The 16,347-nt window shown below is 40.3% G+C and overlaps 1 protein-coding gene and 1 pseudogene across 1 annotated transcript in view; both read right to left on the bottom strand.

Annotated features, from left to right (window-relative positions):
• The window catches only part of CACNA2D3 (calcium channel, voltage-dependent, alpha 2/delta subunit 3), a 1,461,104-nt gene that overhangs the window by 49,553 nt on the left and 1,395,204 nt on the right, over positions 1–16,347 (bottom strand). The gene's annotated exons all lie outside the window — the stretch shown is intronic.
• Positions 2,816–4,021, bottom strand: LOC102814031 (annotated as a pseudogene).

Here is a 16,347-nt window from a genome sequence, read left to right as displayed (position 1 = left end):
CACAATAATTTATAAAGACACACACTAAAATGAAAAGGGAAATGTATGCCATGACTTCTAAACCACATTATCTCCCCCTTTAAAGATCACTAAGGATCATGGAGAAAAATCCATTCTTCCTTTGGTTAACTAATGACCTCCTGTAAATATATATATGCTTTCAGCATATACTCTGAATGCACCCATCTTGCAAGTTCTGAAATTTCTACACTTTCCTCTCAAAAAAAAAAAAGGCCAATAACATCTGGGTAGATGACTGTTCATGTTTTCTTGAAGGCCTAGTTCACCATGCATTTATGATTACTCATTCTATCTTAAGGACACCTGGGGCTACTCTGAGGCTCTCTACTCCTATAAAGATTCACAGTCTTTGAAACCCTATGTGGGATCGCTATGAGTTGGAATCAAATCAACTTCATGGCAGTGAGGTAGGCATCCCTCCTTAATTGTCATTCAGTTTCCATAAAAACACTGTAAACACTAAATGAGCCCTCTTTCTCTGAGCCCTGTAGTGTTGAACACCATCTCTGGGCCGTGGCCTTGAGACACGATGGTGGCACATTATTGTAAGCTATTCCCAGGTTGAACCTCTGCCCAATTTCTGAATCTTTGGGAAGAGTAGACCCCAAATGATGCTCTGGGTATACTTCTACCCTTAGTTTCTTAGTTTTTTTCTGGCCTCTTTCTCTGTTTACACCATGCATAAAGTGAGGCCTTAGCTTTTGGTAATTAAGTGCTGAAAGTTCTGCCAATTCCTATGTCTTGGGGGATCCTGCAGACGTTCCCAAGCCTGGCTGTGCACAGAATCCTCTGGGGAACCTGACCAAAATGCATATTCCTTGATACACCTCCTGGAGAATGGGAATCAATACATCTTGTGTGAGGCTCTGGAATACGCATTTTCACAGGCAGCCTAGAGGATTCTGATGAGCCTAATTCCTGTGCTTGGGAATTACTGTTAAATATTTTGGAAAAATAAAAAATGTAAGAAAAGTTTTGTTTCTTTTAAAGGATATTAAAAAATGCAAAATGAAATTCTTTGTAGTGACTATCCGAAAAGTAACACACATGTTCTGTAATAATGTAAGATGTGGGCTAATCACAGTGTGGTTACTTGGCTACTAGCTTTATGGTTATTTTTTGTTGTTTTTGTTGTTTTACAGTACTACCTTTATGCCTCAGAGATAGTAGACAACAGACAATAAAAAAGCATATGAAGAAAGTGGATAAGAAGACTCAAACAAATTAGAAAAGTAAAAATAAAGAAAATATTCCCAAGGAAGAAATGTCAACATATCTACCCGAGAAGAAACTCAAGTCCTACTCTTATTAGGATCCTTAAAGAGATCAAAGAAAACACCAGAAGAAAAAATTATAGAAACATTCAGGAAAACAATACGAGAACAAAATAACAGATTCAGTATACAAAAGCAACTCAAAATTTAGACTAACAATAAAACATAAGAAATAGATAACACAATGGAAGAACACAGAAATATAGTGGAATCAATGGGAAAACTTGTCAGTGAAATAAAGGGGGAAAAAAATCCCTTGATATTAAAATGAAGATCAAAAAGAGAATTAAAACAGTGAAGAAATCCTAAGTTATGTGGGACACCATCAAGTAGAATAATTTATGCTTAATATGAATTTCAGAATGTGGTGGTGGTGGCTGTGTGCTGTGGAGTCGGTTCCGACTCATAGCGACCCTGTACGGGGTTTCCAAGGCTGCAAATCTTTATGGGAGCAGAATGCCTCATCTTTCTCCCATGGAACAGCTGGTAGTTTCGAACTGCTGACCTTACGGTTGGGAGCCCAATTCGTAGAATCTCAGAATAGGAGAAGAAAAAAATTAGAGAGAAAACTTTTGAAGACATATGAGGGAAAGACAACAACTATTGCTAAAAATCTTGTTGTTGTTGGGTGCCTTTGTCTCATAGCAACCCTGTGTACAACAGCACACAACACTACCTGGTCCTGCACCATCCTCAAAATTATGCTTGAACCCATTGGTGCTGCTGCCACTGTGACAGTCCATCTCATTGGGGATCTTCCTCTTTTTTGCTCACACTCCACTCTGCTAAGCATAACGTTCTTCTCCAGGGACTGGTTACTCCTGGTACCATGGTCGAAGAAGTATGAGGAGAGCAAAGCTTGCCATCCTTGTTTCGGTATTCAATATTCTTCTCCAACACCACAACTCAAATGCATCAATTTTTCTCTAGTCTTCCTTATTCATTGTCTAGCTTTCACATGCTTACGATGCAATTGAAAACAGGATAACTTAGGTCAGGTGCGCTTTAGACCTCAAACTGGTATCTTAGTTCTTTAAACAAAGAAAGTGTCTCAGAAAATGACAGTAATTAATTCATATTTATCATTAATCTCCAGTTACTCCTCAGAAACCATATACAGGGTCATTAGGAGTCAGAACTCTCTTTTTTTGTTTTAATGAATGCGTTCACCTTTATTTCTTTTCATCTACTTGCGATAAGACATTTCACATGTACCAGGGTTAAATGGTTTGTTCGTACATGTTTCATGGAAGCTTGAGACAGAACCAAAGCTAAGATGTAGTCACCAACGTCTAAGAAGACTCGCAGGAAATGCACCATCACCTGTGTGGGAAGAATGACTCCAGGGAGATTTACATAAGAAAGTCATGAGAAGAAGGCCTCTTTACTAGGATTGTAGTTGTCACTCTCAGTAGTCAGTTGTGGATTACTTTCTTGGACTTCTTGCAGTAGCTTTTGCATTTGAGTATTACATCTATCTATTTTTAACCTGAGTTTTGTTAGAGGACAATGTTGACTCTTCAAAGCTTCACACAACATCTTATACGACTATTTCCTAGAGAATTCTCACCCAGGTCCAAAGTGGTCAGCTTCTGGTTGCATTTCAGGGCAGATGAGAGGTCCACGCAACTGGATACCAGAGAGCGTCCCCACAACCAGACACATTTCAGGGTGCACACTGGCTCCTTCAAGGCCTCACCCGGAATATCAGTCCCATAATGCTGAGGCAATTCTGACCCAGATCCAAGTGCATTAGGCTTGGCTTTTTTTGGAGGAGCTTTGAGAGATGATCGCAGCCATTGTCGGTGACACTGCAGCTCCAAAGCACGAGGGTTTGTAGTTTATAGTTGGGGTCACTCAAACCCTCACACAGAAGCTGCACCCCACCATACCCAAGCTCATTCTTCACGAAGCACAGATGTGTCAGCTTCTCACTTCTGACCAAAATGGAGAGATTCCTGCAACAGCCTTCTGTAAAACGACAGTTCTCCAATGACAACCTCTGCAGGGAGCAATTTGATTGATACCTTCAGAGATTTACACAGCAACTTTGCAACACCATCTGATTGCTCGTTGTCTGTTAAGTTCAGGCATGTTAAGGACTGGCTAGTTTTCAGGGCAAGTGGTAAGTCACCCCACCATGAAATGGTAGCAGAACCACCCCAACCTGAGGCACTGCAGGTTACTTTCTGGGTAGGTCACAATCTGCAAACATAACAAGGGAAGCATATTCTGATCATTGCTTTAAAGGGTCAGATGTGTCATTTTTGTGACAGAAAGCAGCACAGAACTCCTCATTAGTTTTGGCAGGTGAAACGCTATTGAGTACAAACCTCCTGGAGATTATGGGTTTTGGAGGCTAAGCCTTCACAAAGAATCTTCACTGTGGAGTCATTAAGGAAACTTTGATTGATGTCCAGAGATACTAGGGTCTAGTTTGAACTGAACATGGAACAGAAGTCCATCCAGACAGACAGAACGTGTTGCTCCTTCTTGTGCCTCTGAACCTCAAAGTCTGATTTCAAGAACTTATTCTCCAGAAACATCTCATTTGCTACCTTCAGTGAAAGCTTCTTAAGATTGTGACAACACTTGAGGCAAAAAGCATCATGTGTCACGTCAATTTCATTTCTCAAATGGAGAGACAGTTTGGTGAAAAGGGCCATTGCGTCCTTCACAAATTCTTCCTCCTGAGATTCATAGAGGCTTTGGAAAGTCTCCTTCATGGCTGGCCACGAGAAGGGCTTGCTCTTATTGGGCTTCACTTTCCATTTCAGCAATTCCTCTTTGACCCTGCTTGACACTTGGTAGCCAAATTATGTCTCTAGCTACTTGGCATCATTTTTGTTCAAGAGTCCAACTAAGAAGTATCCTAACTGGGTCAGGTAGGGATCTTCAATAATTCTTCAGTGGAGAATAGCTTTTGTATATCCCCCATGTCCCTTCTGTGGCTCTACCAGTCTTCCACCTCCTCTTCACTCTCTAGAATGGAAAATATGGCAGCCAGAAACTGCTAGACACTGAGGTGGACAAAGGAGTAGTAGCTTTTATTGTCTCTGTCTTTCTGAAGGACATTCCCCAGGAAAGGGCTGATCTCGGACTCCTTCACTCCAAGTATCTTGATATTTTCTTCATTAAACCTAGATGTGTGTGTCCACACCCCCCAGCTGCCAAGAGACACAGTTTGAAATCACCGACTGGGGTAGCTGTCAGGCCCCTGTGAGAACTGGTTTTGAAGAGAAAATGCAGGAATAGAGATGTGGTGGTTTGGCACATGGAGGTGGGGTCCTCCTGTTTCTCCATCTGCAGCTTCACACACTTACAGACAAAGCAGCATACCATGGGTGCCTAGCACATGCGGAACAAAGCTGCATTGCTCTTTGTCAAGTCAAAGGCTCTCATGACTTCAAATTTATCTTGGTATTTCAAGAAATACCTCTTCCTGTCCATTTCCAAGAAGTCTTCAATTTCTATGAAGACGAGAGGTTCTTCATGACCTGGAGTTCCCTCCGTGTCCAGGGTTGAGTGGTGATCAGGAGAGTTGCTCTAGGCAATATTTCCTTTGTCAGCAAACTACTCAAGAGGACGGGCACTGGCTTCTGCATCTTTAAGTCATCACATATGTCACAGATCAGCGCTCCAGGGGATTAGCTCAGTTCATCAAAATCATCAATGATGACCAGACTGTTCCATGACTGGGCTATCACCTCCAGAGAGGCATCGTCCAACTCAGGACAGTCCTTGGCAATCAGCTCAGCACAACTGCATGTTCCAATCTGGTTGAGTTCCTTGCAGTTGAGATAGAACATAAATTGGAATCTCCTTGCGAGGTTGCCATCTGTCCAATCTGTCATCAACTTTTTAGCTAGTGTACACTTCCCATGCAGCACCACTGTGTTGGGGAGTGGCCCAGAAAGTATTTTAGGATTACAGAATGGGATCAGTGCCTTGTATCTCTAGGTGACAATAGGAAAGTTTCCAGTGGCTTCTAGGCAAAAGTTGTTCTTCCAGATTTGCTGAAACTTGTTCTTTAATACAATTCTATACTCTTTTGCCTTTTCTATTGCCCAATATTGTTTTGTTTCTGGGTTGGTGAGATGGTCTACTGCTATGAACTCTGGGTCTACTTTAAACATCTCTTCTAAATCTTCCCATTTTGAAGATTCTGGAGTCGGTGACGATCCTACTGATGCGGACTTTTCATGAAGGGCTCTCACAGCAGACTCTTGGACTTCATCCATGGCTCTCTTAGACAGATCACCCCGATTTATTTTGTCAAGAATCTGGATGGTCACCATTTCCGCACAATACTTGTGGCAGCTGTTCAGAATTTCTGTCAGTTGCTTTCCATTGGCATTATCGATCTCAGTCTTTGGGAACTCCTGCTGGTGAACTATATTTTCCTGGGGAAGGGACCAGTAGAGATTTGAACTGACCCAACTCATCCTCATCAAGGTTTCCTACAAGAGGCTGCAGGTTGAAACCCACCCATGGATGCTCCATCTTGTCCTGCACCAAGGAGGTCTTCTCTCCCCTGGTCACCAACCTTTTTTTTTCAAATCACTGCCCAAGCCAAATGTTTATGAAACTACCCCATAGCACAGGTACCCCCAAAAGATCAGTCATTACCTTTATCCTGTCAAATCTTACTTTTTTAACAGCTTCAGACAACTGTTCAGTTAACATCTCATGGGTCTGATGTTTCCACAAAGCAAAGTGAAGTAAAAAATTCAAGCTATTGTGCACTCAAGACCTTCCTCTGGAATCAAAGAGACCACTGGGGTGAAGAGGTTTTAGCCACTGTCCCCACATACCCTGACCATTCAACTCTTCCTCTGTAGTATGCACTAAGAATTTCCTAACACAGAATGAATGCTAGAGTGTAGGCTATTTTGTTTTGTTTCCTTTTTCAAAAATTCATTTGCTATTTGGAGCATGATAGGCATGCATATGAAACCTGTGTCCATTCTAACGGAGAAATGACATAGGGATAGATGAATAGGCCAGCCAAGAAATGGTTTGAATCATTCGTATTAGCATAATTCATATGAGAGATTTACTGTTAACTGAAACAAGCTTTCTGGAACACATAGGCCTGCTCAGAAACCTGTGTGACTTGATCCTGTTTTAATCAGTGCTCATTAATCCCAGCAATTTTTCATGTTGCTTTCATTTTCCTGATTAGTTGTACTTATAACTATGCCCACACATTCAAGAAGTGTTTCGGGAAGCTCATTTTTCTGTGACCTCTCAACAAACCTGTAGAATGTCACTTCAATATTGCTTATTATTACGTTGGAATAATTAACTTGGCACCTGGCTAGAAGTCAGTACATTAGACTTTTTTTTTTTTTTCCTTCTTTTTAACATAAGGAGGTTTATAAGTAATTCTGAACGAAAGTATAAAATGTATCAACTTATCTATCACACGGAGTTTTCTGTTTTTCTTATGTATGGGACTAAGCTATAACAGGCTTCTCCTAATCACCTTAACATGGGAACTAACATCATACAGCACTAAGATTTCCACACTCAGATGGCATCATATGTTTCTGGAGAATGATTTTTTTTGGGGGGGGGAGGGAGGGGGTAACGATTTCTGCCTATTTTCTGTTCTTTTAAAAAGTGGTGTCTTAGCCCTGAAAACAGGTAACAGAGAAAGGAATAAAGATGTGGTGCTGTAGGATCAGATCTCAACTGCGAATCACAAGATCGGCAGTTCAAGGCCACAAGCTACTCCTCAAAAACCTTACACAGGTTCGCTATGAGTTGGAACTGACTCGATTGCACTTAACATTAGCCTAACGATCAAGATTTATCTTAACAAAAAATATATTTTGCTTGTAGAAATTCATACTACAATGAATTTGACAATGACAACCTTCATCTAAGATGGCATTGCTTATTTACAAGTAAATCAAAATGTATTGCTACTAGGGTTTCAGTTCATACATGCTAAGGTTGTGTCCAAACAAAACGTGTTTGAACATGTCTCTGTGATCAGTGGATGAATACAGACAAGCTCCCTCAGTAGTACACTTGTCTTTGTACTGTTAGGATGTCTTCAGAAAAGTTCCTATCAAAACAGTGGCTTCCGAGAGGAAATGCTGAACCAGTTAAATACAAAGCATAGAGGTCAGCTTCAGGTTATGGTAACTGTGTTTTGGAATTCCAAAGGGGTTATCTTGAAATATTTTCTCAGAGGACACAGGGTGATCATGAGGGCTCATTAGGAAGAAGTTTTAAGAACACTGAAAACTGCATTGGTGAGGAAAAGGCCAGGAAAGTTAGGCTAAAGAACTTTTTCCCATCATGACAATGAAGCTGCTCATTGTTCAAAAGTAGCAAGAGCTGTCCTAGGAGAATTTCATTGTGACACATTATCCCATCCATCCTACAGACTTCATCTTGTTCCTTCCCACTTCTTTTTGTAACCAACATTGAAAGAACACAATTTTAGTCCCTGCAGGATACCAAACTGCCTTTCTGCTATGGTACAAATCAAAGAGGGCAGAACTCAAGGAAGGGTTAGAGAGACAGAAATGTGGCCTTAAGAAGTGGATAGCCCTAGATGGTGGCTATGTCAAGAAATAATAGCTCCACTTTTTAATATTTCTATTTAAGAAATGTTTCTATGATGGCATAGTAGTAGTCTTTTGACTTGCCCTCATATAGCAAATATTACAAACAGCCTAAATGGGATTGGTTAAAGGAAGGAATGAATAAATCCACATACCAGATGGTTATTTTAAAAAAGAGATTAAGTTGCCAAAGCTTATTGGGGAAAGAAAGTATACTTATGGCATTCCAAGCTTTAAAAACTGCATCTTATAAAATAGTATTTACCATTTTCCATTAAAAAATAACTAAAGCATGACTTGAGACAAAGACAGCAACATTTCCCCTGCAGATTTATTTCTGAATGATGCCCCTATAGGTAATTCTATTACTTGTGTAGTGAGAAAAAAAGATTATGATGAGCTACTGAGGAAATTATGTGACTTTAAGGCCCCTTGTGCATTTTGTCCTATTTTTAATCCACACCCACTTGCAATATGTATGATACACAAGTTCATTATCATCCTAGCTAAGTTCAACAGAAAAATTTGAGTTCTTAAAGAAAAGGCTAACAGCTTAGAGAAAACGAGAAGCAAAAAAGGAAATCCACAGGAAATGATACTCAACCTTGGTCAGTAAAAGAGACAGTTAAGATGACTATAGTATTCTGTTGTTTCATCTATCATATTGGAAATGAGTCATACAGTTTGACAATATACCCATGTCGGTGAGAATATACACTAACACATTGTTAACTTCTGTCAAGTCAGTTCTGACTCACAGTGACCCTGTACAGGGTTCAGAGGGTGTACATCTTGGCAGCAGAAAGTCTCCTCTTTCTCTGTTCCCATGGAGCAGCTGATGGGCTCAAACCACTGACCTTGTGTACAATCCAGTATTTATCCTCCAGAGCTATTATGCTCCCCATATGCTGACATTTAGCTGCATAAATTTGTGAATGCACGATTTTGCACAGCATCTCCAAAGTGCCTTTTGTTGTTGTTGTTGTTGTTTTTTTTTGTTTTTTTTTGGTGGGCGCAGTGGTTAAATGTTTGGTTGTTGACAAAAAATGTTTGGTTGTGGACAGTTCTAACTCATCAGCTGCTCCACAGAAGAAAGATGTGGCAGTCTATTTTTCTAAAGACTGTAGCCTTGGAAATCTTGGAAACCTTAGAGCTCTTCTTTAAAGAGCTCTCGTAGCATACTGGTTACGCTACGTCAAGGTCAACAGTTGGCAACTACCAGCCGTTCCATGGGAGAAAGATGAGGCTTTCTGATCCCATAAAGATTTACAACCTAAGAAATCCTATACAGGATTGCTAGGAGTCGGAACCGACTCCACAGCACACAACCCCCAGTCCCCCACCACCCTGTCCTATAATGTCAACAGGGGTCAGAATTAACTAGACACCAATGGGTCTTCTAATACTTTCTCCTACATATAAATTATACATAAAACTAGTATATTCTTTGTGAATTTGTTTCAAGTTGCAAAAGTCCTTAAACAACCCAAAAGGCCAATTTGGGTTAAATAATTAAAAGTATATTCCCCTAAATGGAATCTCAAGCAACTATTACAAAGAGAGCTCTATATAATGATATGGAGATTGTTTCAAGATGTATCAATTAGAAAACAAAAGGTCAAGTGCCGCATGTAAGGTATGTTATTGTCCCTGTTTAAAAAAAAAAGTGGATAAACATGAAAAAATATGATTACTTGTATCTGTATAAGATGTCCTTGACTATTGTCTAAGAGGATCATGAGTATTTCTCATGGTTTGTTGTTAAGTGCCGGTGAGTCAACTTCGATTCATAGCAACTCTGTATATGGTTTCTGAGGAGCAGCTGGGGCGTTTGAACTGCCGACCTTGTGGTTCCCAGGCCAGTACTGATCCTCTACCGCCACATCAGGAGTCCTTCTCATTGTATACTCATTGAATTGTTACCATGTTTATGTATCATACTCTGTATAACAAACAAATTTGTTATTATTGTTAAGTGCCTTCGAGTCAGTTCTGACCCATAGTGACCCTGGTATAGGGTTTCCAAGGAGCAGCTGGTGAGCTTGAACTGCCTACCTTGTGGTTCAAACTGATCTTACAATCCAGTGCATGTACCAGCAGTGCCACACCAGGATTCTATATAAATAAATAGCTATTAGTTATTTTATGGAGAAGCAATATGATGCAAGAGAAAAACTCATAATTGCAGGCTATTAACTCAGCTGGGAATCTGACATCTACACCTCCTTGTCCGTCAAACATCAGGTAAACCATATCCCCCTCCTCTGGAACCCCTTCTCCTTTTATAAAGACAAACACAAAATTCCCTTTGGGCTCTTGAGAATCTGAGCTTCTAGTTGTTTTCAAAACAGATACTTCTTTTCAAATATCAAACAACAGGTGTCTCCGGCTACTAGAATTACACCCTCCTGTAGCTCACACTTTTAACAGTTTATTCTCTTGGGAAAGCTAGTCACAGTTAATAATTTTCTGAGCACTATTTATACACAGGGTCCTAGGTTAAGTTCTAGGAATAAAGGAATTCATACAGCATGCCCCTGTCTATGATTAATTCAATAAAACACCTCCCAGCTATTGAACATCAATAAAGCGCCAGATACTGGCTAATGTCTTTTCTATATCTTGTAATGTTCACACCCAATCTTCTTTAGGCACTATTAGCATCTTCATGTTTCAGATGACAACTAAGAGGTGGTAAGTTATCAGCTGGGTAGAGATATTCAGCTAGGCAGTGATGGCAAAGTGATGATGTTGGGAATTCAAACCCTTAACTGTATGACACCAAAGCCAGTACTTGTTACCACTACTCCATCTTGGGGGGCGGGGGGGCGTACAGGGAGGAAAACACATCAACCGATGAACAGACAGCACTGTGCTAAGTGCTGAGAAAACGCCAAGTTAGGATGCGATGGAGATTTGCAAGAAATCAGCACTAGGTATGTACATGGCTCTTCTCAAATTGGATATTAGTAGATTTGTTCCAAGGAGCCCTAGTGGTCCAGTGGGTAAGTGCTTGATAGCAAGTTGAAAGGTTAGCAGTTCAAACCCACCAGACGCTCCAAGGGAGAGAGATGTAGCAGCTCACTCCTGTTAAGATTTATAGCCTTGAAAACCCTACAAGGTATTTCTTCTCTGCCCTACAGGGTGACTATGAGGCTGAATCAATTTGATGGCACTAGTTGATTGGTGTTCTCTTTAAGATGTGCTCCCATAGACCAAGTGAATGGAAGAATTGTCAGTCCCTAAAGCAACTCAATTGGAGAGATGACCTCAGTATCACATATTACCTGCCAGGTTTCAGACGGCCAGACCTCACCTAATGCAACTCTAGCACTGAACAGCTCTGTAACACTAGTCAGAAGACCTAATTTTTCAAAGCCTCAAATTTCTCCTTGGTGAAATGCAGATGAAATGAAAAACAGAGGAGAATAATTAAAGTATAACATGGGCATATAGCTCTTGTCACAAAGTAGACATTCAATAAATAGTATTCATACATGAATTCTCATATAAGCTTGGATGTGTCGCAATAACTCAAGATTTTAGGAACATTCCTGAACAGAAATGCAATCATTCACGAAATATATTAATTTGTTTTCTAAAGTCAGGGTAAGAATTTGGGGGTTTTGTTTTATTTTGTTCTGCGAAGCATCTGATACATGGATTCTAGCCTGAGAATTTCTCCCACATCCTCTGACTTTGATCATTCACACCTCTAATTATTCGGGATCATGTGTAAGACTTTGTTTTTTTTTTTTGGTCATCAACCTTAGTCATTAACCACTGAGTTATCTGTAAAGGTTCTTGCGTTGCATCCTCTTAGACATGAAAATCATATTGAGATAGATGCCTGCCTCCACCATAGGCTGCAGAGGTCTTCTTGTCAAAATCATGAGCAACACTCAAAAATGTAGGAGTGGGAGTTACTGAAGACGCAGAAAAATTCCATCCCAAAGGGAGAAAAATGATCATTATGAAAATAATTTCCTTCTTGAGTATGCAAAATGTCTCCTAAAAAAGTGGTTCGTGTCTAGGAATTTTTTATCTATATTCAATAAACTGCATTTCAAGCAGCATTTTTACTTTGATCCTTTGAGTTCCTTTAATACATCAGATGGGTTTTAATACCCCTAGGAATATATAAACTCTTTCCAAGCTAAATAAATGGAGGGCAAGCGGGAGAGTTAATAAACACACATCTATAGAGTTTTGGCAACTCACTAAGCCACTTCAGGTGCAGTACTGGGCAGCCCAAGGGAAGAACACAGACAGCTCTTTGAGGCAGGGGTGGTGGCAGTCACCACACAAACAACCATCACAAGGGAGACAATGCGCTGCAGAAACACAGCTCACAAAGGTCAATAATGCACATACAGTTCTGTGCTCCTCAATTCCACATGCAAATAAACAGTCTAAAAATATGCCTTGGCTCTGCTGGTCTCCTACCCTCCGGCATGGAGGAGGAAAGCCTCACTGTGTTGTGAGCAGAGCCGAACCTGCATGTGCACCCACCCGCTTTCCCACACATTAAGAAAAGTACAAATGGGAAACTGTTTGTGAGACTAATTCATGTCAGGTAGAGGCCTGCCTAGTTATTATAGACATGCGCCCCTCTCATTTTGTACCATGGACTGGAGAGGGAAAACAGTAATTTACAACATTTCCTGTGCTAAAACCTCTCCAAACACTACTATCAAAGGGCAAGTAAAGATAGCAACACCTACACAACAGCGCCCATTCTATCTGGATGCTCAACATTGTAATCATCGCTGCTTCTGGAAATAAGACACTCCCCACCCCCCTTGAGTATCTAAGAAAGAGAAAAGCAGTTAAGTCCTGTCTCCAGTGAAGGACTCTGTTGAACTGAGCGTCAGGATTGGCAGACAACAAATCAAATACAGGTTTTAATTCCAATTGTTATTCAAACCCACCAGCTGCTCCAGAGAAACCCTATACAAGCTTGCTCCTTGGAACCCACTGAAAGGTACTGAACAGCAACAACTGTATTTTATTTTCATTTGATGGCACTATTTCAATGATTCTAAATAAAACTCTCAAGTTAACTATTTACCTATATCCTCTTCTTCCCCATTTTTAAAAATTTAAACCCAAAATATCTTTAGTAAACCACAAAACATCTTTAGTAAACCTGCCCTGTCAAGCTTATTCATAGTAAGAGCCAGCATTAAATTATTCAAAGTTGGGCCCATATCCACAATATAAAACGATGGTAATCCTTTATCAAGGACTGAGTGGTACAACCTCAATATCATATGACAAACCATTGAAAATTGTTTGGATTTGATAGAGTCATGTTTAAAATCTTCTCTGATTAAAAGAAATGGTTTTTAGGATACATATGTTATTTCAACCACCTTTTTGAGACAGAATATAAGGAGCAAGAATATGAAGGAAGGAGGAGGCTGGTTTCCTCCATAGCCTGGGTGTGACATTGTAAAATTCAAAGGGACAGGAGCTACTTTGATCTGGGTGATCCATAGCTCAGCACAGAACCACCAACAAGGCAAAGTTGCTGTTGTTTTGTTTTTAGGTGTCATTCAGCCAATTGCTATTCATGTTGTTGTTGTTGTTGTTGTCAGGTGCCATCGAGTCAGAACTGACTCATAGCGACCCCATGCACAGCAGAATGAAACAATGTCCGATCCTGGGCCAACCTCACTACTGCTGCCACACTTGACACCATCAATGATGCCACCTGGCCGATCCATCTCGTCGGGGGTCTTCCTCTTCCTCTCTGACCCTCCACCTTACCCAGCATGACATCCTTCTCCAGCGACTGTTCCCTCCGGACAATATGTCCAAAGTATGAGAGACGAAGGTTAGCCATCCTGGCCTCCAAGGAGCACTCTGGCTGCACCTCTTCCAAAACAGATCTATTGTTTCTTTTGGCAGTCCATGGCACTTTCAGTATTCTCCTCCAACACCACAACTCAAAGGCATCAATTCTTCTACGATCTTCCTTACTCACTGTCCAGCTTTCGCATGCGTATGAGGTTACTGAAAATACCATGGCTTGGGTCAGGCACACCTTAGTCCTCAAGTTGACATCTCTGCTCTTCAATACTTTAACAAGTTCCTGTGCAGCAGATTTGCCCAATGCAATACGTCATCTGATCTCTTGACTGCTGCTTCCTCGAGTGTTGATAGTTAATCCAAGAAGAATGAAGTCCTTGTCAACTTCAATTTTTTCTCCATTGATAAGAATGTTGTTTATTCCTATTCATAGCAACCATAAATACAACATGACCAGGTCCTGCCTCACAATTGTTACATTTGAACCCATTGCTGCTGCCACTGTGCCAATTCTTCTCGTTAGGAGTCTTCCTCTTTTTCACTCACCCTCCAATTTACCAAGCATGATGCCCCTCCTAATAACATGTCTGAAGTATGAGAGATTCAAAGTAGTAGGGAATAAAGGGGACGCTTGGGGTAAAGAAGAGAATAAGATACCCAGCTCCCAATCTCCAGGGGGAAGAATTTGACCATTGGTGTTAACATATCTCTAGAGTAGAAAGTCAACTTATTTAGAAGTAAAGGTCAATTATTACCTCATGAGAAATTTACATTTATTTACACACCTGAAACAAGATTGAGTACAGTACTGTGGCAAGACTCTACAGAACAGGAAAGGTAAGACTGTTTCAACAAATTAGTGTATGCTTATAAATTAAATGGTTAAAAAAGGTTACATTTTAATGCCTACAAATTGTATTATTCAATGACACCATTGTACTCCCACTGGCAAAGTATGTATCTAATTTGTGTACTAGAGGATCTGATCTTTATTGAATATGTGAAAGTCTCTGACCTGATTCAGAACGCCAATTTTTTCTTATGAACTAAGAGTTCAAAAAGATAGTGGACTTGGTAAAAGGTACTTTCTCTAGCGTAGTCTTACTCACTGCCATTGGGTCCGTTCTGACTCATAGCAACCCTACAGGACAAAGCAGAACTGCTCCTTTGGGTTTCTGAGATGGTTAAGTCTTATGGGAGCAAACAGCCTCAATCTTTCTCCCATCAAGTAGCTGATGGGTTTCAACCACCATCAGCGCATTGTGCCTAGTCAGTACAAAAACCTCATCAACTCCTTTTACTAATCAAACAATTTTCTATTCTGAGCTGAGAAATCTGTAAGAGGCTAATTGAAGGGCCGCTGTTTTTCCCACATGCCTGTCAACGCAAATGGGTTAATGAATTGTACTCTCTGAAAACAGCTCACAGTTATGAAGCATTTCACGATGTTAGGCCCTACACTTAAGATTATAAACTTTTTCAACCCATTTAGCTTCTATGAGGCAGGTATTTTTACTATGCCATTACAGAAATGAGCAACTGAGGTCCAATATGCTTAAATAACTAGCTGAAATCTTTCCACTAATTAAGGGGGCGGTGGTGGTGGTGGTTATGTGCCGTGGATTAAGTTCTGACTCATAGCAACCCTGTACAGAGTTTCCGAGGCTGTAAATCTTTATTGGAGCAGAAAGCCTCATCTTTCTCACACAGAACAGCTGGTAGTTTTGAACTGCTGACTTTGAGGTTCGCAGCCTGATTCGTAACCACTATGCTACCAGAGCTCATCTTCTTACTCTTGACTCAGGGGAAATGCAACCTTCCTGTGTGTAATGGATCCATTTTACAGGATGGTTGCAGAAGGCCTGTTAGATATGAACACCTGTAGGACACTCACAAAGTAGTGAGACTAGTCTGAAGAGTTGTGGTGAGTTGCCCACCCAGTATGAGACCTTAGCAGGAAATTAGAGAAGTCTGTACGAAAATGGAATCCCTGAACTAAGATTCTCTGAACTGTAGCCCATGAAATATGTCAACACAGCTTTGAGACCAATTACTTTCTTTCAGTTTAGCAGATAAATGAAAGGCGTGTGGAGAGAAGTGATGAGAGAAGAAAAGCGTAGCCACAGCTTTTGGCATTTCCAGGAAGAGGAACAAATCTTGTGTACAGATCCCAGAGAAACTGACGGCAACGTAACTTTTTATGGAAAGTGATGAGTGATACTACCAAGGAAATAAACAAATAAAGAGGCACATTCTAAAACAACAACAAAAACCCCATGCAACTAATTTCCTTTACACAACAGCTAGCCAGCATTGAAATGTGACAAGACTTTCAAAGTTTCTAGCAATTGCAAACACTCCATGTATTTGATTTTAGTTTTGATGAACTATTTTTCTTAACTGGTTAAATATATTTAACTTCACAGTTGATTCATATTCTTAGGGAATCTTTGTGGATCCCTTTCTCAGCAAAGAAGGATGACAAGCAAAAAGAAAAGAAACATATTGGAAAATAGTAAAACATTTCTGTTTTTTAAGATATCCAATTTGGTTAAAGTTGTTGACAGTCACAAATGCCCAGAAAATATGGGCTGAGTTGTTTTCGATTGCTGTTTGAGTAACAGATTAATTTAATAATCAGTGGGATATTGAATGAC

Source organism: Chrysochloris asiatica, unplaced genomic scaffold (genome assembly GCF_000296735.1).
Source record: "Chrysochloris asiatica unplaced genomic scaffold, ChrAsi1.0 scaffold00046, whole genome shotgun sequence".
In the NCBI taxonomy this organism is placed as follows: Eukaryota; Metazoa; Chordata; class Mammalia; order Afrosoricida; family Chrysochloridae; genus Chrysochloris; species Chrysochloris asiatica.
The sequence above is the reverse complement of the archived record's forward strand: the minus strand, read 5'-3'. Positions and strand labels throughout refer to the sequence as shown.